Genomic DNA, 24,074 nt, shown 5'->3' with positions numbered 1-24,074 from the left:
CGCGTTTAATTCTATAATTTACACATTATTTCACTCTCTATCGGAAAAAGTGGGACAGCATTTTAAAAAATAACTTCTTATTTTTTACTGACGTATTAAACGTAGGTACGGTTTAACTTCGTAAACTGTATTTTACATGAGAAGGAAATCCACCAATAAGCACCTAAAATTTAGTAAATTTTGCGTGTAAGCAGTTTAAACTTGATAAACTTTGCAAATTTTGTATGTACAGAACTGAAAAGGAATTTTCTGTGCGATAGGTAAGATAAATACTGTCTTAATAAAGTCATACTTAATTCATACAGTTGCTCAGTATAGGTACTGAAAGTTTTACCCTTGGATAAAACATTATATTGAACTTTTTCTATCCTGTAATCTTTCAAAATAGAATACGAACCATTGACTTCAAGGTATTTTTTTTTTCTTTATTGAATTTCGATTCCCCCCGAAGGGGACGGGCTGGCAGCAGCTTAGTATGCCGCTGTTCAGCCTACAGAATTTGTTTTAAAAAGATGAAGAGAATAAATAATAAAAACAGTCGATAAAATCGGAGACTTAATAGTAACATGGCGAAAAAATCGTGGAACTTAAAACATAGAACAAAGGGGTGATGATGCGAATAAAATACATACGAAGCAGACAGGTAAACTAATAGACAGATAATTAAAAAACACGACAGTCTGGTTTCTGTTCGCAAAAGACATAAAAGTCACATTCAGCGACAGCATAGTTTCTGTTCGCAACATTAGAAAGACGAACAACACTGAACATTCACTGGAACACCGCACTAAAAGTTTGGCAAATGTGACATACCACAGCCGAGAGCAGGTGAGGGGAAACTGGACAGATGATGGGAAAATAAAAAGGGGGGAAGGAGAGGAAAAGCGAAGGGGGGAGGGGGGGAAAGGAGCCGATGGGAGACGAGGACCCATAAGAGGGGTGGTGGGTGCTGGGGAGACGCGACAGAGAGAAGGGAAGGCAGAGGAGGGGAACACAAAAGAGTTCAAGGTATGATTTTGGATAGTTAAAGTTGACAGTCCACACAATCGTTTCGAGAAGATGTTGACCTAAGAGAAGTCGGTATCAACTTGACTCTCGAAATACTCCATTTACCACACGTAGCGAGCTGACCTGGTATTGTATTTTTTATTAACGTAGGCCTTGGGTGAAATTTGAGGCCTTTTAGATGGCGGTCTTGGTATTAAAGTCTACTCTTCAACCACATTTATTGTAACTAGGACACTGGTACTCAAATCAGTGGCAGCCTGTAACCACGACATTCGTAGTTATCCTGCAAACGACTCGTCTGCAGATCCATGTTTTAAGCAACATCTTTGCTTTTATTATTCACCCATTTCAGTTTTCGCTACAACACGGTCCAGCTAAATTAATGTGACCACAGACTATGTTCGACGCCAACGTGCAACAACTACTCACAGACGCTAGGTGGGAACACGAGCAGTGGAGGGTGTGGTGTCATCGCCAGACACCACACTTGCTAGGTGGTAGCCTTTAAATCGGCCGCGGTCCGCTAGTATACGTCAGACCCGCGTGTCGCCACTGTCAGTGATTGCAGACCGAGCGCCGCCACACGGCAGGTCTAGAGAGTCGTCCTAGCACTCGCCCCAGTTGTACGGACGACATTGCTAGCGAAGCTACACTGACAAATACGCTCTCATTTGCCGAGACGATAGTTAGCATAGCCTTCAGCTACGTCATTTGCTACGACCTAGCAAGGCGCCATTTATCCTTTGCTATGTATCTAATGAAGCATGAACCATCAGACCGATGTACACCAATTATGGATTAAAGTTAAGTATTACATCAACTACGTACTTTATTTAGTAGACTCATCTCCTTTAACTGTTACAGACCTCACGCCATCCTGCGTGAGCTTATAGCGTGCATTTCGGCCTCCTCTAGCAACACGGTGTTGGCTCTTCTGCCAACACATCAGAGGGTACATAAAGCGTGTCGAGGGGACGCGGAAAACAGAGCAGCCATTGTCATAATGAGGAAGCGGAGCGATTATCTGGTCTCCAAAAGGGCATGATCATGGTTTTCGGGCCAAGAGTGGAAGCATTTCCGAAACGGTTAAGTTTGTAAACTATTCGTGTGCCAACGTGGTTAAAGTATGCCGCGTATAGTAAAACAGCGCTCTCCAAATCCGTCGCCAGGGCAATTGTGGTGCTCGCCGGCTGTAGATGAGAGGGGTGAATGACTGCTGCGGAGACTTATAAGGGGGAATAAGCTTACTTAAGCAACTGACCGCCCAGACGAAGCAAAGGGTTACCAGTGCAGTGTCTCCTAAACGACGGTTCAGTGTACATTGCCGTGCAGGTCTCTGTAGCAGGCGCCGGTTTCATGCACTCATTCTGACTGCTGTTCACGGGCGATGTACGCTAGAAATGTTCAAATGTGTGTGAAATGTTATGGGACTTAAATGCTAAGGCGATGAGTCCCTAAGCTTACACACTAGCTTACACACTACGTAACCTAAATAATCCTAAGGACAAACACACATACCCATGCCCGAGGGAGGACTCGAACCTCCGCCGGGACCAGCCACAGAGTCCATGACTGCAGCGCCTTGCGCCTCAGACCGCTCGGCTAATCCCGCGCGGTGATGTACGCTAGAATTTGCACCCCAGTACCGCAACTGGACATTCAATGAATAGCGGCAGCTGGCCTGTTCAGATTAATCTCGTTTTATTCTCCATCGGACATACGGCCGCTGGCGTTTACGGAGTCAAACGTCTGAAACAAACACCCTGCAACAATCGTCAGAGTGTTATTGTCCAGGGAATGTTTTCGTGATATTCCGTGGGTGGTCTCGTCGTTCTGGAAGGCACAATGGACCAACACAAGTATTCATTTGTCACTACATGCAGTTTCTTTTTCCTCGGCACGACGGCATCTACCAGCAGGATAATGCTACGTGTCACACTGCTTGCCGTGTACGTGCGTGGTTCGAAGAGCATCAGGATGAGTTTACCGTACTCTCCTGGCCACCAAACTCACCGGATTAAGCCCAGTCCAGAACCTGTGGAACCACCTCGCTCGGGCTATTTGCACCGTGTATTCTCAACCGCGAAACTAGGCGCAGCTGGCTACGGCATTGGAGTCGGAATGGCTCCACATCCCTGTCGGTGACTCCCAGAACCTCACCGGCTCTGTTCTCCGCGGCTCGTGATCTTACGGTAGCGTTCTCGCTTCCCGTGCACGGGGTCCCGTGTTCGATTCCCGGCGGGGTCAGGGATTTTCTCTGCCTCGAGACGACTGGGTGTTGTGTGTCTTTCATCATCGACCTGCGAGGTGTCTCCCGGCTCTCTTTCTGCATGTTCGCCCTGCGAAAAGCGGTTTCCAGGCTTGTGACAAGTGGTCACATTAATGTGACAGGACCCTGTAATTACACTACTGGCCATTAAAATTGCTACACCACGAAGATGACGTGCTACAGAGGCGAAATTTAACCGACAGCAAGAAGATGCTGTGATATGCAAATGATTAGTTTTTCAGAGCATTCACACAAGATTGGCGCCGGTGGCGACTCCTACAACGTGCTGACATGAGGAAACTTTCAAACCGATTTCTCACACACAAACAGCAGTTGACCGGCGTTGCCTGGTCAAACGTTGTTGTGATGCCTCGTGTAAGGAGGAGAAATGCGTACCATCACGTTTCCGACTTTGATAAAGGTCGGATTGTAGCCTATCGCGATTGCGGTATATCGTATCGCGACATTGCTGCTCGCGTTGGTCGAGATCCGGTGACTGTTAGCAGAATATGGAATCGGTGGGCTCAGGAGGGTAATACGGAACGCCGTGCTGGATCCCAACGGCCTCGTATCACTAGCAGTCGAGATGACAGGCATCTTATCCGCATGGTTGTAATGTATCATCCAGCCACGTCTCGATTCCTGAGTCAACAGATGGGGACGTTTGCAAGACAACAACCATCTGCACGAACAGTTCGACGACGTTTGCAGCAGCATAGACTATCAGCCCGGAGACCGCGGCTGCGGTTACCCTTGACGCTGCATCACAGACAGGAGCGTCCGTGATGGTGTACTCAACGACGAACTTGGGTACACGAATGGCAAAACGTCATTTTTTCGGATGAATCCAGGTTCTGTTTACAGCATCATGATGGTCGCATCCGTGTTTGGCAACATCGAGGTGAACGCACACTGAAAGCGTGTATTCGTCATTGCCATACTGGGGAATCGCCCGGCGTGATGGTAAAGGGTGCCATTGGTTACACGTCTTGGTCACCTCTTGTTCGCATTGACGGCACTGTGAACAGTGGACTTTACATTTCAGGTGTGTTACGACCCGTGGCTCTACCCTTCATTCGATCTCTGCGAAACCCTACATTTCGGTAGGATAATGCCCAACCGCATGTTGCAGGTCCTGTACGGGCCTTTCTGGACACAGAAAATGTTCGATTGCTGCCCTGACCAGCACATTCTCCAGCTCTCTCACCAATTGAAAACGTCTGATCAATGGTGGCCGAGCTACTGGCTCGTCACAATACGCCAGTCACTACTCTTGATAAACTGTGGTAATGTGTTGAAGCTGCATGGACAGCAGTACCTGCTCAGTCGTATCAAGGCCGTTATTAAGACCAGAGGTGGTTGTTCTGGGTACTGATTTCTCAGGATCTATGCACCCAAATTGCGAGAAAATGTAATCAATCACATGTCAGTTCTAGTATAATACGCTCCTGGAAATTGAAATAAGAACACCGTGAATTCATTGTCCCAGGAAGGGGAAACTTTATTGACACATTCCTGGGGTCAGATACATCACATGATCACACTGACAGAACCACAGGCACATAGACACAGGCAACAGAGCATGCACAATGTCGGCACTAGTACAGTGTATATCCACCTTTCGCAGCAATGCAGGCTGCTATTCTCCCATGGAGACGATCGTAGAGATGCTGGATGTAGTCCTGTGGAACGGCTTGCCATGCCATTTCCACCTGGCGCCTCAGTTGGACCAGCGTTCGTGCTGGACGTGCAGACCGCGTGAGACGACGCTTCATCCAGTCCCAAACATGCTCAATGGGGGACAGATCCGGAGATCTTGCTGGCCAGGGTAGTTGACTTACACCTTCTAGAGCACGTTGGGTGGCACGGGATACATGCGAACGTGCATTGTCCTGTTGGAACAGCAAGTTCCCTAGCCGGTCTAGGAATGGTAGAACGATGGGTTCGATGACGGTTTGGGTGTACCGTGCCCTATTCAGTGTCCCCTCGACGATCACCAGTGGTGTACGGCCAGTGTAGGAGATCGCTCCCCACACCATGATGCCGGGTGTTGGCCCTGTGTGCCTCGGTCGTATGCAGTCCTGATTGTGGCGCTCATCTGCACGGCGCCAAACACGCATACGACCATCATTGGCACCAAGGCAGAAGCGACTCTCATCGCTGAAGACGACACGTCTCCATTCGTTCCTCCATTCATGCCTGTCGCGACACCACTGGAGGCGGGCTGCACGATGTTGGGGCGTGAGCGGAAGACGGCCTAACGGTGTGCGGGACCGTAGCCCAGCTTCATGGAGACGGTTGCGAATGGTCCTCGCCGATACCCCAGGAGCAACAGTGTCCCTAATTTGCTGGGAAGTGGCGGTGCGGTCCCCTACGGCACTGCGTAGGATCCTACGGTCTTGGCGTGCATCCGTGCGTCGCTGCGGTCCGGTCCCAGGTCGACGGGCACGTGCACCTTCCGCAGACCACTGGCGACAACATCGATGTACTGTGGAGACCTCACGCCCCACGTGTTGAGCAATTCGGCGGTACGTCCACCCGGCCTCCCGCATGCCCACTATACGCCCTCGCTCAAAGTCCGTCAACTGCACATACGGTTCACGTCCACGCTGTCGCGGTATGCTACCAGTGTTAAAGACTGCGATGGAGCTCCGTATGCCACGGCAAACTGGCTGGCACTGACGGCGGCGGTGCACAAATGCTGCGCAGCTAGCGCCATTCGACGGCCAACACCGCGGTTCCTGGTGTGTCCGCTGTGCCGTGCGTGTGATCATTGCTTGTACAGCCCTCTCGCAGTGTCCGGAGCAAGTATGGTGGGTCTGACACACCGGTGTCAATGTGTTCTTTTTTCCATTTCCAGGAGTGTATATTTGTCCAATGAATACCCGTTTATCATTTGCATTTCTTCTTGGTGTAGCAATGTTAATGGCCAGTAGTATATGATACACCTTCTTTACAAATATGCTGTTGCGCTTCTTCTCAGCTTGGTGCCTCAAGAGGCGCTTGTCACTTGAGTCTGAAACAGGCCCTGGCTGTGAGAACATGACTCTGACACTGCCCAGATAGAAAAACTCATCTGCCGCTTTTAATGTCTCATTTCTTAATCTAATTCTCCCCAGAAGCACCCGATTTGATTCACCCTTAAGAGTATTGTAACCACTTGGCTCGGATCACAGTGAGGTCAGATACTGAAGGCATACCGTGATGTTGCAACTACACCAGAAATGTATTTATCATGAAACAGAGAGACGGGCGTGCGATGGAATTGGAACGCTGTTAATTTTATTCCCACCACTGTGCAACAGCCGTCACAACTTAATCGCTCCTGTCGCTGGCACTGGTGTGCCAACACGATATGGAATGTATTCTTGTGGGCCAGCCCGAAAACCAGTTCGGGGGCCACCTTATGATTTCTTAATAGGTGACCAGAACGACACCTCCCACACACGGGTGCCGGCGGTCCACAGTAGCAGCTCGCGCGCGGCATGCTGGGAAATGACAGGAACACCGCGTCGCGGGTGCGACAAGACCCGACGCCGGGGCATTATTCTCTGTACCTGTCCGTGTAATCGTAGGCCGGCACGCTCGATTGCATCTGGATTTGCGTAATCCTTACATTCACTTGGAACGACTTCTTTTTCTGACTTGACATATTTACACAAACAGCGACTTTCTGTCCGACTTTCGTACAACGTTTCCAGTGCCCTTCCATCATCAGCTGAGACAGCTATGCCAGCTTTACACGCATTCAGCGTTGAGCAAGACACGGCTCTATCGTCAAAATGAACACGCGATCGTCAGACAGCAAATGACCTGTTCCGAACGTCAGAATTCATTATGCGATGTACTGACCGCGAGGTGTGACAGGTTACCTAAGATATAGGATTTGAACTCGGGAGCAGGAGGGGTTGAGTTATGCCTTACTTTCTTTCTTTTTTTCCTTTTTCACGTTTCTTTATGGCGTCGGCATTATTGTAGTTTTGTAAGTGTTACTGTCTTTCCTCTGATTAGTCGGGAACCGCTGCAGGAATAGCATTCACATTTGACAGCTGGTGAAGACGTGTTTGGGACTGGTTTCGCGATATATAATTATGGGCATATGATTCCGTCATGAGCAAATGCAAGTTATTCTTCTTTAAGTCCTAAACATTTTTTTGGCCAAGTTTCGACGTTGTCATAAGGTTCATTTCTTTTCCAAATATCACATAAACCCACTGATGATGGTGAAACTTCGCCGAAAAAATATTTAAGTTTTAAAGAACAAGAATTTGGTTTGTTCAAGACAGAGCCATATTCCCCTAATTATATAGGGCGTGTGCAAAATGTACGTTTGGAGCGCAGCATTGCTGTTGCTGTTGCGGTCTTCAGTCCAGAGACTGATTTGATGCAGCTCTCCATGCTACTCTATCCTCTGCAAGACTCTTGATCTCCGAATAAATACTGCAACCTACATCGTCCTGAATCTGCTTACTGAATTCATCATCTCTTGGTCTCCCTCTATGATTCTGATCCTCCACGCTTCCCTCCCAAACTAAATTGGTGATCCCTTGATGCCTCAGAATGTGTCCTATCAACCGACCCCTTTTTCTAGCTAAGTTGTCCCACAAATTCCTCTTCTCCCAAATTCTGTTCAGTACCTCCTCATCTGTTACGTGATCTACCCATCTAATCTTCTGCGTTCTTCTGTAGCACCACATTTCGAAAGCTTCTATTCTCTTCTTGTCTAAACTATTTATCGTCCATGTTTCATTTCCATACATGGCTACACCTCATACAAATACTTTCAGAAAACACTTTCTTGACAATTAAATATATACTCGTTGTTAACAAATTTCTCTCCTTCAGAAACGCTTTCCTTGCCATAGTCAATCTACATGTTATATCCTTTCTACTTCGACCATCATCAGTTATTTTGCTCCCCAAATAGCAAACCTCAGCTACTATTTTAAATGTCTCATTTCCTAATCTAATTCCCTCAGCATCACCTGATTTAATTCGACTACATTCCATTGTCCTCGCATTTCTTTTGTTGATGTTTATCTTTTCCCTCCTTTAAGACATTGTCCGTTCCGTTCAACTGCTCTTCCAAGTCCTTTGCTGTCTCTGATAGAATTACAATGTCATTGGAAAAACCTCAAAGTTTTTTTTTCTTCTCCATGGGCGTTAATTTCTACTCCGAATTTTTCTTTTGTTTCCTTTACTGCTTGTTCAGTATACAGATTGAGTAACATCGTGAATAGGCTACAACCCTGTCTCACTCCCTTCTCAACCACTGCTTTCCTTTCATGCCCATCGGCTCTTATAACTGCCATCTGGTTTCTGTACAAATTGTAAATAGCCTTTCGCTCCCTGTATTTTACCCCTGCCACCTCCAGAATTTGAAAGAGAGTATTCCAGTCAACATTGTCAAAAGCTTTCCCTAAGTCTACAAATGCTAGAAACGTAAGTTTGCGTTTCCTTAATCTGTCTTCTAAGATAAGTCGTGGAGTCGGTATCGCCTTGCGTGTTTAACACTTCTACGGAATCCAAACTGATCTTCCCCGAGATCGGCTTCTATCGGGTTTTCCATTCGTCTGTAAAGAATTCGTGTTACTGTTTTGCAGCCGTGACTCATTAAACGGATAGTTCGGTAATTCTCACACCTGTCAACACCTGCTTTCTTTGAGTTTGGAATTATTACATTTTTCTTGAAGTCTGACGGTATTTCACCTGTCTCGTACAACTTGCTCACCAGATGGTAGAGTTTTGTCATGGCTGGCTCCTCCAAGGTTATCAGTAGTTCTAATGGAATGTTGTCTACTCCCGGGACCTTGTTTCGAGTTAGGTCTTTCAGTGCTCTGTCAGAGTCTTCACGTAGTATCATATCTCCCATTTCATCTTCATCTACGTCCTCTTCAATTACCGTTATATCACCCTCAAGAACATCGTCCTTGTATAAATCGTCTATATACTCCTTCCACCTTTCCGCTTTCACTTCTTTGCTTAGGGCTGGTTTTCTATCTGAGCTCTTGATATTCATACAAGTGGTTCTCTTTTCTCCAAAGGTCTCTTTAATTTTCCTGTAGGCAGTACGTATCTTACCCCTAGTGAGATAAGCCTCTACATCCTTACATTTGACCTCTAGCCATTCCTGCTTAGCCATTTTGCACTTCCTGTCGATCTCATTTGTGAGACGTTTGTATTCCTTTTCGCCTGCTTCATTTTCTCCTTTCATCAAATAAATTAAATATCTCTTTTGTTACTCAAAGATTTCTACTAGCCCTCATCTTTTTACCTACATGATCCTTTGCTGCCTTCACTATTTCATCTCTCAAAGCTAGCCATTCTTCTTCTACCGTATTTCTTGTCAATCGTTCCCTAATGCTCTGCCGGCCGGTGTGGCTGTGCGGTTAAAGGCGCTTCAGTCTGGAACCGCGTGACCGCTACGGTCGCAGGTTCGAATCCTGCCTCGGGTATGGATGTGTGTGATGTCCTTAGGTTAGTTAGGTTTAATTAGTTCTGAGTCCTAGGCGACTGATGACCTCAGAAGTTAAATCGCATAGTGCTCAGAGCCATTTGAACCATTTGAACTTAATGCTCTCTCTGAAACACTCTACAGCCTCTGGTTCTTTCGTTTTATCCACGTCCCATCACCTTATATTACTACCTTTTTGCAGTTTCTTCAGTTTTAATCTACAGTCCATAAACAATCAGTTGTGGTCAGAGTCCTCATCAGCCCCTGGAAACCCCGGTTACAAAATTGTCAAGGCTTTTGTGGCCACTTGTGGGTAGGCGCGAGCTTCATATCTATCTTGGCTATACTAACGCGTTCATTATGCTGTTCGTTATAGCTAATCCGCGCTCCTATTTTTTTTATTCATTATTAAACCAACTCCTGCATTACCCCTATTTTATCCTGCATTATCCCTATTTGATTTTGTATTTATAACCTTGTATTCATCTGACCAGAAGTCTTGTTCCTCCTGTCACCGAACTTCACTAATACCCGCTATATCTAACTTTAACTTATTCATTTCCCTTTTTAAATTTTCTAACCGACCTAACCGATTAAGGGATCTGATATTCCACTCTCCGATCCGTAGAACACCAGTTTTATTACTCCTGATAACAATGTCCTCCTGGAGTAGTCCTCGCTGGGAGATCCGAATGGGGACTATTTTACGTCCGAAATATTTTACCCAAGAAGACGCCATCATCATTTAACCACACAGTAAAGCTGCATACTCTCGGGAAAAATTACGGCCGTAGTTTCCCCTTGCTTTCAGCCGTTCGCAGTACCAGCACAGCAAGGCTGTTTTGGTTGCTGTTACATGGCCAGATCAGTTAATCATCCAAACTGTTGCCCCTGCAGCTACTGAAATGACTGCTGCCCCCCTTCAGCAACCACGCGTTTGCCTGGCCTCTCAACAGATACAGGATATTCGACGAAAGGGTTTACTTGCCCATTTCCCGGACTTGAATCAAGCGTCTGAGGCATGCGTTGCGCAGACGTACTTTAGCACCTCAACATACATCAAAGGGCTATCTAGCAGCTGTAAAGCGCGATGGTGGAGAAGCAGAACACCTCACCACAAGAACTCATTATCCAACCTACAGACCAGCATGGAAGCACGTGGCAGAGTATGCACTGCCGTCCGTGTCATCACACACCTTATTAACAACTATGCCGTCGGTCGTTGTCACCGAGCGGTTCTAGGCGCTTCAGTCCGGAACCGCGCTGCTGCTACGGTCGCAGGTTCGAATCCTGCCTCGGGCACGGATGTGTGTGATGTCCTTAGGTTAGTTAGGTTTAAGCAGTTCTAAGTCTAGGAGACTGATGACCTCAGATGTTAAGTCCCATAGTGCTCAGAGCCATTTGAACCATTTTTGAACAACCATGTCCTGCCTTTTTGTAATATCTACAGGATCATCGTAAATCGCGGTTACGTCTTCGAATAAAAGTATCATTTATGCTCCTCTCATTGTGTATTTCTTTCATTTACCTTCTGCTCTATACTGTATCAGTTAGTTCTGTGTATGGTCTAACTTTCATCGAGCTCCGTTACCTTGCAGTGATACATCATACGAAAGTTACTTTCGTCCTTAAGTTTTACACATGAGTGTTTTTAATGTCAGAGAATGATGTTCATTTAATTTCCTTGACCCTGCATTTTGCTTCTTTGAGTAAAGGTCTGCCCCAGACGATATCCCCGTAAGATTATATCTCGACTATGCTACAAATATAGCACCATTCTTATCCATCATCTATCAGAGAGCATTGGAACAGCGGGAAGTTCCACGAGACTGGAAGAAGGCCCAGGTCATAGCAATCTATAAAAAGGGTAGAAAATCGGATACACATAATTACCGGCCAATTTCACTGACATCCATATGTTGTAGAATCATGGAACATATTTTGTGTTCAGACATAATAACCTTCCTACACTCTGAGAAGCTCATATGCAGAAACAAGCACGGTTTTAGGAGACAGCGGTCATGCGAGACACAGCTGGCTCTCTTTGTGCATGATATACAACAGGCTCTAGACACCGGCTCCCAGGTTGATGCCATATTTCTCGACTTTCGAAAGGTGTTCGGCTCAGTTTCGCACTGTCGCTTGCCCCAAAAATTGCGCGCTTACGGTCTATCCGATGACATATGCGGTTGGATAGAAAGTTTTCTAACAGACAGAGAGCAGTATGTCGCCCTCAACGGGGTGACTTCAACAGAAACAAGCGTAACTTTAGGTGTGCCCCAGGGCAGCGTAATAGGTCCGCTCCTCTTTACGACTTACTTAAACGATCTGGTTGATGGTATTGACAGCGGCATTATACTGTTTGCCGATGATGCTGTAGTCTGCAAGAAAGTAGTATCACCCGAAAGTTGTGAACAAATCAATGAGGATTTGCAGAAAATAAATGAGTGGTGTAATGACTGGCAGTTATGTCTCAGTATTAGTAAGTGTAACCTACTGCGTATTACAAGGCGAAAATCCCCATTAATGTACGAGTACAAAATAAATGCCCAGTCTTTTGAAGCGCTAACATCCGTCAAGTATCTGGGTGTGACTATTCGAAATGATCTCAAATGGAATGATCAGATTACACAAGTGACGGGCAAGGCGAACTCTAGATTGCAGTTTATTGGTAGAATCCTGAAGCGATGCAGTCCTTTAACAAAGGAAATTGCTTACAGTACGTTAGTTCTTCCAGTCTTAGAGTATTGTTCGTCTGTATGGAACCCTTACCAGTTGGGTCTGATTCAAGAGATTGAGTTGGTCCAAAGAAGAGTGGCAAGATTCGTGACTGGTACATTTAGCCATCGGCAGAGCGTTACAAATCTCATAGAAATTTTGAAGTGGGACACACTTTCAGATAGACGGCGCGCTAAACGGAAGGGGCTGCTCACAAAATTCCGAAATCCGGTCTTCGCCGAGAATGTAGAGCGTATATTATTACCACCAACTTTCAAATCGCGCAATGATCACCATTCAAAGATAAGGGAAATTAGAGCTCATACTGAGGCGTTCAGACATTCCTTTTTCCCTCGCGCGATCCGCGAGTGGAACAGAGTGGGGGAAATATGACTTTGGCGCGAATTGTGCCCTCCGACACACACCGCTTGGTGGCTAGCGGAGTATATATGTAGACATGTAGATGTAGATAGCGAGTACACCAGTACCGCTTTATTGATTTTGAATTGTGCGGTAAATTTAATTTTATTCCTTTCACTTCAGAATCTAACATTTGGAATTGCACTTGACGAACACACTCAAGTTCATTCCGTGTAACATAACGAGGATAGGTCATCTCTTGCTTACACAGGTATTTAGCCTGCACTACTTAAATTTAAGCCGACTATCGTTTGTATTACAAGGCCTATGCTCCGCAGCTGGCGGAGGCGTTTCAGAGCTTCGGGCGTTGAGGCCGGAGTGTGTGGCGAGCCCGCGACACCGTTAGCGTTCTCGCGCGGTCTTTTTCTGCCCAGAAAACGGCGCTCATCCCAGCCCATTCTTCAGCGGCACGACGGCCGCCGCCGCGGTCACGTTTCGCATTCAGCGGTGCCCTCGGAATTAGCGTGCATGACTGGCCGGCTCCGAGCCCCGGCCGCCTGATTTTGACGCGGTCGCTGCGCAGAGCGAAGGCCAAGTCCAAACACCTCGATACACCTGCCACTCCGCGTGTCATTCGACGCAGAGGCAGAGGCGTGATTTTACGGGCGGCCGTGTCGCCGCCAGACGAGCGACGAGCCGAAATAATAGTCTAGCTATGTGGTAATGGCATTGCCTTTCGTGACAAGCAATATCTCGCGCTTCAGACGAGACGCTGGCGCTCGCGAGTCAAACCACAACAAGCTGTCAGAACTGTAAATGGTGACCGCAGGGAATGAAGCTTTCGTCAGAACGTCTGCAAAATAAGTGAAACAGGTTCCAGGTACGCGGACAAAAAAAAAAAAAAATCCCAACAAGCTCCTGCGATTTACTCGTTTCTACCAAGTCATTGCCACTCGGCAGAGTTTCGCGCGATGCTGGTACTTACAACAGTCGAAACATAAACAACTATACGATCTTAGGCTTCTTCTGCAAATTTACACTCTTCGACATAAAAACTGGCCGGCGGCCGACCGTCGCAGAGTTTCAGTACGCGCCGATCGAGACATGGCACAAATAACCTGGCCATCTCGATTATTCTCGAAGTCCGGCAGTCTTCACAATTTCGCAACACTGTAGGCTGCGGCAGTTCCTTGAGGAAACCTTGTCCTCTGTTCGAACTGTTGTGCAACATCTGTGCCCGTAGTCAAGGTCCACGTATGGCTTCATGATGAATTTAATGCTGATCGAAAGTGATAGGTAAGGTACTCAGATTTAGTCGTTTATGGACGTTTAGTCTTTTATCGACATATAAAGTCATCAGAAGATCGAAACAAACTGTAAAACGATTTAGAAAAGGTATCTGAATGGTGCGAAAAGTGGCAGTTGGCCCTAAATAACGAAAAATGTGAAGTCACCCACATGAGTCCTAAAAGGAACTCGTTAATATTCGGTTACACGATAAATCAATCTAATGTAAAAGCCGTAAATTCAACTAAATACCTAGGTATTACAATTACGAACAACTTAAATTAGAAGGAACACATAGAAAATGTTGTGGCTAACGAGAGACTGCGTTTTATTGGCAGGACACTTGGAAAATGTGACAGACCTACACTACGCTTGTCCGTCCTCTTTTAGAATGCTGCTGCGCGGTGTGGGGTCCTTACCACATAGGACTGACGGAATACATCGAAAAAGTTCAAAGAAAGGCAGCACATTTTGTATTATCGCGAAATATGGGAGAGAGTGTCACAGAAATGATGCAGGATTTGGGCTGGACATCATTAAAAGAAAGGCGTTTTCGTTGCGACGGAATCTTCTCACGAAATTCCAATCACTAACTTTCTCCTGCTAATGCGAAAATATTTTGTTGACACCGACCTAGATAGGGAGGAACGATCAACACGATAAAATAAGGGAAATCAGAGCTCGTAAGGAAAGATATAAGTGTTTATTCTTTCCGCGCGCTATACGAGATTGGAATAATAGAGAAATGAGAAGGTGGTTCGATGAACCCTCTGGCAAGCACTTCAATGTGTTTTGCAGAGTATCCATGTAGATGTAGATGTAGATGTAAAGTAACAAAATGCTTCCAGAATGGAGGGGAGTTGTTAACGCCCGTGTCAGCAAATGTCCACAGGTGGTGCCTAACTGCTATTACATATAATTAGCAGAAACCCACGTGTCAGCTAAATTCTTTCTTTCCTACGTCACTTCGCTTACTTCGTCAAAAAAAGTGGGCTCACCACAAAAAATGGTCCTCTCTCAATATCACAATTTTGCATCGTGGTTCGAACTGTACAGTGTTGAATCCAGTATGCCATTTATTACTCTCTAAAACAATAACACAGCTCTCATAGGCTACGCTCGATATATCTTCCGTTCCCTCTAATGTAAACCCTTCTTCACAGATTCAAGCGAACGATAGTGAACAGTGGCGAATTGTCTGTGAATGCGCATTTGCTTGTGTACGCTTTAATGTCATACACTTTTAAATACTCGTATGGGAACGTTTGGTAGATTTGTTGATTTTATACCGAATATTATGCATGCCATTTGTGTTAGACAAACTGAAGTCAGGCCATGAAATGAATCCAGTTCTGAAACAGCCTTCACGTCGCTTGCTGTCAGTTTTCCTTGCTCAAGTAAATGAAAAGTAGAAAACCACGAAGATCGCCATGTTGCACACTTTAGCGCTCGCAGATGTCAACATCGCACCTACCGTCTTCAGAATACTCGTCTATTCAAGCCAATATAGCGGAACAATAACAATTATTTTAAACTGAAATATGTCCACATTTCATGGAATTCGTTGAGGTCTGCGTCTGTATTACGGAATTTATAAAATAACGCTTTCTCAGATCTACTCACGTTTATTTTCCACAGTTACTGACACGGAAAGTTTCGGCAGGATGATGAGGTCGTCAGATGCCTAACAGTTACTCATACATCAGTTACTAATTTACGATTCATGTGAAGTCCCGAAAAGATTTTGTACCTAGTGTGCAAGTGAGGCTATGTTCCGAATGTTATTGATCCTTCCCAGAAACATTAATTTATTTTAGTGAGCATCAGTATTTACATAATCTCAGTGACATCATTAATTACGTATTGTGGAAATATATCCTCATTTGGCTTACAATGAACATGAACAAACACAACACGGTAACTTCACACATTGTTTAAATGATAAAGGATCTTCAACTGGTAAAGTAACAAGTACACAATAACGCACCCACTTATTTGTACGGGTATTACCTTAGAAGTTAAAAGTGTATAATATCTTAGCAACTGAAGAATCTTTGGCAGCCGGCCGTGGTGGCCGAGCGGTTCTAGGCGCTACAGTCTGGAACCGCGCGACTGCTACGGTCGCAGGTTCGAATCCTGCCTCGGGCATGGATGTGTGTGATGTCCTTAGGTTAGTTAGATTTAAGTAGTTCTAAGTTCTAGGGGACTGATGACCTCAGATGTTAAGTCCCATAGTGCTCAGAGCCATTTGAACCATTAATCTTTGGCATATAAACAACTTCGTGAAGCGATGGTGTTCTGTTTGTTCCTGTGCTTTGTGTGCCGAAGAAGGATGTATTCGCACAACATGTAAGTCATTATATCACTAAGACTGTTTAAAAATACAACATATATAACATTGCACACTAAAATAATCTTTCTCAACAGGGAGAGCAGTATTTGAAATACAACGTTACTGGCACATTCAGCAAAAATATATTCTCGTCAGCTTACGTGAATCGCAAATGAATACTAATTTACATTTAGGCGCCTCATGATCACAGCATGCTGCCCAAACGCGTCGTACCAAAGAATATTTGACAATAGATGTGACTGAAATTGAGAAAGTACGAGGGCGTGCTACAAATAATGCCTCCGAATTTTTTATGCCGAAACTCTTAAGGCTTTTTAAATAAAACAGACATTATTAACAATCTACGTCTTTATTCTTGCCTACATATTTGTTTCTCAACGTAGTCTCCCTGGCGACGAACACATTTCTCCCAACGAGAGAGCAGGTTGTTGATACCATCACTGCAAAATGTTAAATTTTGTTGACAGACCCACAACATCACTTCTTCTTGCACCGCTTCATCATTATCAAAGTGAAGTTCTCGAAGGTGTTCTTTAAGATTTGGAAACAGGTGAAGATCGGATGGGACTGTAAGGAGGATGATCGTGGACAGTGAACCCAAGGCGTCGGATTGTTGTAGATGTCGCATCGCTCGTTTGTGGTCTGTTGTAGGAGGGGGTGTTCCATGTGTGGACAAACTCTTCGAACTCGAAATTCAATTATAGCACGCTCTTTCTCACGCACCGACGTAGATACGTTACAAATCGCCATGTTACACTCTACAATTGGAGCCCTCTGCCGACAGAGGGCCGCAAATATGCAGACATGAAGAATAAAGATGTCGAATGTTAATTACGTTTGGTTTATTTAAAAAGCTTTAGGTGTTTTCACATAGAAATACGGATAGCTAACTTTCGGACATTAAAGTAGCAGAAAACTCGGGAATGGCAAGGAACTCTCGAAATTACAAGCTAGTTTAACACTGGACACTATTCAGTTACTTGCGTGGGGACCTTCTCACGTGGATGAACTTGCAGCTGCCTACTTGAAGGTAACATTCTGGCCAGTGGAAGTTATTCATTCATAGGCGGAATGTACCTGCCATCAAAAACAAAATCTTCGCCAGAAGATGATGGGTACGAAACTCATTGAAACGTTGCGACAAGAAGACGCCACCACTCGGCTAATAACCCGAGAAGAATTCATCAGTAGTTTTTTGTTTGCTTGCGGGAGGTGGCGTTCAGGAGGATACACCTGCTGCATATGCATATAGTTATTATTGTGGCATTGCCAGTATCCTTGGTCCTGGGCGACGTGCATTATTCAGTTTTAATCAATTTTATCTGTTGACGGTGATGTGGATATACTTCTTAAGAGGACACGGCTGCAAGGCAAGTAACAACGTTACTTTATTATTACTTTCATTGTTCCTCTTTATGTTTTATATCGGTCACTTGTAGAGATTCTAGTACTATAATTCTGATGATGAAGGCTTGACCTTCGAAAGACGTGAATTCCAGTGCTTTTTAGATTGCCAGTAGGTTCAATAAGACCGAAAAACTGACTTTCCGAATGTAGGGGCAAACGACTGAAAGAGACAACATTTCTCTCATTCACACGTTCATGTAGCTATAGTTTGTAAACCGGCATTCACAGTCTTCGTGCTTGGAGAAATACTTATTTTATGTTATGTAGATTTTATATTGTGTATTGTGTACTTAAACCGGGGACCTAGAAACGACGGAGAGGCTTCGTCTCGCCGTAGCCCTCAGCGGTTCACAACCCCACAACAGGCCGCAGCAGTCCAACCGCCCCACCGCCGCTCCACACCGAACCCAGGCTTATTGTCCTGTTCGGCCCCCCGGAACGTCTCATACCAGACGATTGTAGCCCGAAATGTTTGCGTGGTAGAGTAATTACGGTATACGCGTACATGGAGACAGTGTTGCAAAGCAGTCGCCGACATAGTGTAACTGAGGCGGAATAAGAGCATTCGCCGAGGTACATGGAAGGGCGGATTCGTGCCGGGGACCGGCACGCCTTCGCGCTCGGGAAGCAGCGCGTTAGACCGCACGTCTAGCAGGTCGGGCAGATTTTGTATTACTTCGACTTTATATCATGTAGATTATGGCTTTATCAAAGTTATAAGAGTTTGTTGCTGTTATACATCTTAAATTAATTGCTACTAGAATTTTTCGGACGTATGCTTTTCAAAAGTTATATTGTATCGAACTGTTTTTTTCTTGTACACTAAGCTCCAGCAATATACGAGGGATTTTTTTAAACCTGCGATCAATCGCGAAATTAAAACCACGGTGAAAATACGGTGAAGCTTTGCGCAGATGTGTTGCGTAGTATCTCTAGTATGCCCGTGCGTCGCGTCACATCGCACTTCTCAGTTCTGAGCGTACAGCATGTAAAGATGCCGACAACAACAGCGTCTTCCGCTTGCTAACAGCCCTCGTACTGCAACTGTCATGCGTTTCCTTCTTCGTTTTAATTCTCGGCTGCACACTGCAGGTGCGACGAAGACGCTCCTGCAGCGTTTTCGATGGGAATTCTGTGATCGCCCACCATACAGCCCGCACCTGGCTCCCTCTGGTTTTCATCTCTTCGCTCATATGAACCACTAGCTATGAGAAAAGCATTTTTGAATAGACAACGAGCTGCAGACCAGCGTAGTGAATTGGCGAAAAGCACAAGCGGCTACCTTTTACAACGAGGGTATTACAAAGGTGCTCCCATGCTATGACAAATGTCAAACTAAGAGTCACGACTATCTAGGTAAGTAGCAGGTAGGTGTAGCTAAAGTTGGCGGATAAAAATTTTTAATTTTCACTACGGTTTCCATTTCGCGACTTGCTGGAGGTTGAATAAGAATAAGCCTCATACTGTCCACTGATGTAAAGAAATTACTCTTCCTGAAAGACATATTTATACAGGGTGATTATGCTGAAAGGAGACAAAAACTGCAGGTAACGATGCCTGAAAGCATTATGATCAGAAAAGGTCATGCGAGCATATAGCCGGAAATGCTTTCCAATGAAGGTAAGCCCATTTAATAGTGGAAATGAACAATCCGCAGGTTTTAACGATTGGAGGCACACGTGAGAACACACCAAGCTAGTGAGAATATTACATCTCTACTAGTGTTTCAGGTCCACATTCAAGACGGCCGTAACCTTGTCCATGACAACTGCCACTATCGTATCACTAACAAAACGTGAAAGTTTACTACCTACAAACTTTCCTCTGTAGCATCCTTGTAGCATAGATAGCATGAATCCCCTGTTGAACGTGGAGCTATAACACTAGCAGAGACAGAATATTACCTCTTGTCTAGTGGATTCTCATGTGCGTTTCCAATAATTGAAACCTGCACTGTTATATATCATTTATTTCCACCTGCAAGTGGGCGTATCTCCCTTGGAACGCACTTCTGGCCACATGTCCACATGAGCCGTGTCTGACGAGGCTATGTGTGTTCTTGTTGTACACGAAGTATCACTGGGCTGTGTCCGTCTGAATTAGGAATCTACATCTACATCTACATTTATACTCTGCAAGCCACCCAACGGTGTGTGGCAGAGGGCACTTTACGTGCCACTGTCTTTACCTCCCTTTCCTGTTCCAGTCGCGTATGGTTCGCGGGAAGAACGACTGCCGGAAAGCCTCCGTGCGCGCTCGAATCTCTCTAATTTTACATTCGTGATCTCCTCGGGAGGTATAAGTAGGAGGAAGCAATATATTCGATACCTCATCCAGAAACGCACCCTCTCGAAACCTGGACAGCAAGCTACACTGCGATGCAGAGCGCCTCTCTTGCAGAGTCTGTCACTTGAGTTTGCTAAACATCTCTGTAACGCTATGACGGTTACCAAATAACCCTGTGACGAAACGCACCGCTCTTCTTTGGATCTTCTCTACCTCCTCTGTCAACCCGACCTGGTACGGATCTCACACTGATGAGCGATACTCAAGTATAGGTCAAACGAGTGTTTTGTAAGCCACCTTCTTTGTCGATGGACTACATTTTCTAAGGACTCTCCCAATGAATCTTAACCTGGTACCCGCCTTGCCAACAATTAATTTTATATGATCACTCCAATTCAAATCGTTCCGTACGCATACTCCCAGATATTTTACAGAAGTAACTGCTACCAGTGTTTGTTCCGCTATCATATAATCATACAATAAAGGATCCTTCTTTCTATGCGCTAGGGGTCTTTTTTTAAAATAAGGGATTTGAGTTGTGTGCCTGTTTTCTGTGTGTAAGCTTGTCTTTGGTGTTTTATGTATGTGTTATTGGTCTCTAAAGAGGAGTGTCAGGGTTAATTTTGGACGTTTGTGAGAATCTTCTGTTGGTTTGTTTCCTAAATTTTGTATGAGAAAGTGGGGCGAAGTTTGTGTAGTTTCGTAAAATTTTGTGGATTTTTCCTGAATAAGTGTGTAGTTGGTGGGTTGGCCTAGGAGGTCTCTTATGCGTGTGTTAGGGACGTATCTGCCCGTCCCTAACACACACATAAGAAGCCATGTCTGGACAGCGTTGGATTACCAGCCTGACTGACAACCGCCGTACCGCCCGACAGCCAAGAGTGATGGTCTCGGACGCCATTTCATTTTAAGGCAGGAACGTTTTTGTCATCTGCGGCACCGTTACAGCGCAGCGGTATGTCGACGATATTCTACACCTGATTTTGTTGCAGTTCACGGAAGACCATCCAGGGCTTACATTTCAGCAAGATAATGCCCTCCTGCACACGGCAAGAGTTTCTACTGCTTGTCTTTCTGTTTGCCGAATCCTACATTATCCAGCAAGGTCACCGGATCTCTACCCAACTGAGAACGTTCGGGGCACTATGGGCAGGGTCCTCCGACCATTTCAGGATTTTGATGATCTAACGTGCCAGTTGGACAGAATTTGTCACGATATCTTTCAGCAGGACACACTACAAGTCGATCACTCAATGCCAAACTGAGTAACGGACTGTATACATCTACATATATACTCCGCTAGCCACCAAGCGGTGTGTGGCGGACGGCACAATTCGCACCAATGTCATATTGCCCCCCCCCCCCCCCCTCTATTCCACTCGCGGATCGCGCGAGGGAAAACGACTGTCTGAACGCCTCAGTACGAGCTCTAATTTCCCTTATCTTTGAATGGTGATCATTGCGCGATTTGAAAGTTGGTGATAATAATATATGCTCTACATCCTCGGCGAAAATCGGATTTCGGAATTTAGTGAGCAGTCCCTTCCGTTTAGCGCGTCGTCTGTCTGCAAGTGTGTCCCACTTCAAACTTTCTATGATATTTGAAACGATCTCGCGATGGCTAAATGTACCAGTCACGAATCTTGTCGCTCTTCTTTGCACCTTCTCAATCTCTCGAAGCAGACCGAACTGGTAAAGATCCCACACAGACGAACAATATTGTAAGACTGAATGAACTAACATTGTAAGCAATTTCCTTTGTTGAAGAACTGCATCGCTTCAGGATTCTACCAATAAACCGCAATCTACAGTTCGCCTTGCCCGTTACTTGTGTAATCTGATCATTACATTTGAGAGCATTTCGAATAGTCACACCCAGATACCTGACGGATGTTACCGCTTCAAAAGACTGGGCATTTATTTTGCACTCGTACATTAATGGGGATTTTCGCTTTGTATACGAAGTAGGTTACACTTACTAATATTGAGAGATAACTGCCAATCATCACACCACGCATTTATTTTCTGCAAATCCTCATTGATTTGTTCACAACTTTCGGGTGATACTACTTTCCTGCAGGCTACAGCATCATCGGCAAACAGTATAATGCCGCTGTCAATACCATCAACCAGATCGTTTAAGTAAGTCGTAAAGAGCAGCGGACCTATTACGCTGCCCTGGGGCACACCTAAAGTTACGCTTGTTTCTGTTGAATTCACCCCATTCAGGACGACGTACTGCTCTCTGTCTGTTAGAAAACATTTTATCCAACCGCATATGTCATCGGATAGACCGTACGCGCAGTTTTGGAGCAAGCGGCAGTGCGGAACTGAGTCGAACGTCTTTCGACAGTCGAGAAATATGTCATCAACCTGAGAGCCGGTATCTAGAGCCTGTTGTATATCATGCACAAAGAGGGCCAGCTGTGTCTCGCATGACCGCTGTTTCCTAAAACCATGCTGGTTTTTGTAGATGAGCTTCTCAGAGTCTAGAAGGTCATTACGTCTGAACACAAAATATGTTCCATGATTCTACAACAAATCGACGTCTGTGAAATTAGCCGGACCGGAGGTGGACCAAAGCATTATAATAAATCATGTAATTTTTTTGAAGTTGTAATCATTTGTTTATTTGTACATGCACATCACATCTACAGATTTCTATCCCGTTCTGATAAGTCCTTCGTGGTGCGTCGTTTTTTATCTAAGAGTGTATCACATATAGTTGCTTTAATCTCAAGTTAAATAGGGAAATATGAGTGTTGTTAACACGTATAACTAATATACTTCGTCTCTACTTATATTGGTGTGACCTGTGCTACTTTCCAGTCTTTAGGAACAGACCTTTCGTCATGTGGGCGGTTGTGCTAAGAAAGGCGCTATTGTATCTGCATACTCTGAAAGGAACCTGATTGGCATACCATCTGGACCGCAAGACTTGCCTTTTTTAAGTGATTTGAGTTGTTTCGCAACACCTAAGTTATCTACTTTTATGTCACTCAAGCTAACAGCTGTTCTGGTATCGAATTCTAGAATTCGCTCGTATCGTGGCGCAGTGTAGACGTTGACGGCGGAGTGGAAGGCAGCAGAGGGTTGCAGCGAAACGAGGAAGTCGACAGAGTAATAGGTTCAAATGGTTCAAATGGCTCTGAGCACTATGGGACTCAACTGCTGAGGTCATTAGTCCCCTAGAACTTAGAACTAGTTAAACCTAACTAACCTAAGGACTTCACAAACATCCATGCCCGAGGCAGGATTCGAACGTGCGACCGTAGCGGTCTTGCGGTTCCAGACTGCAGCGCCTTTAACCGCACGGCCACTTCGGCCGGCAGAGTAATAGGCACGGCATGTAATACCTCAAGTGATACTGAGAACAGAATCAAAAATCGAAGGTATTGCGTTTCAGCACTCCCTCATAACAACGAAGGAAAGTAAAAGCTGTAGTTTCAGTTTATCAGCTCACCCGGAAGATGGCCGAAAGATACTCCGCCAGGTATACCTCCGTAATCTACCGGACGTTTCACTGCGTCGCAAAATCATAAAGACGCACATTGTAGCTTTTTGCTCGCCTGAAATTCTCGAATCCAGAGGGGACTTCTGATTACCGCTCGCGTCGTGGCGCAGTGTGGACGTCGACGGCGGAGTGTAAGCCGGCAGTCCCCTGGGCGTTCTTCCCGGGGCTGGCGTGCGGCCAGCGCGGCCTTGCTGCCCGCCGGCGTGTCCTTGGCCGCCGTCTGCGGACTCATATTTCCGCCGTCTGGCCGCGCCGGCGCGCCAGGGTGAAGGACCGCGGCCGCCTGCCGCCCGCCGCTGCCGCGCGCCCCCAAATGGACGGACACGCCGATACCTGCCCTCCCCACTCCAGCCGCCCACACAGGCCGGCCGCCGCCGCCAAAATCCCTGTCACACGGCCCGGTCGGCAGGCCTAATGA

The 24,074-nt window shown here is 45.7% G+C and overlaps 1 protein-coding gene across 2 annotated transcripts in view; it reads right to left on the bottom strand.

The window, feature by feature from the left end:
* Positions 1-24,074, bottom strand: part of LOC126092261 (uncharacterized) — a 918,328-nt gene that overhangs the window by 400,137 nt on the left and 494,117 nt on the right. The gene's annotated exons all lie outside the window — the stretch shown is intronic.

Source organism: Schistocerca cancellata, chromosome 7 (assembly GCF_023864275.1).
Source record: "Schistocerca cancellata isolate TAMUIC-IGC-003103 chromosome 7, iqSchCanc2.1, whole genome shotgun sequence".
In the NCBI taxonomy this organism is placed as follows: Eukaryota; Metazoa; Arthropoda; class Insecta; order Orthoptera; family Acrididae; genus Schistocerca; species Schistocerca cancellata.
This window is presented reverse-complemented; position numbering and strand designations above follow the sequence as displayed.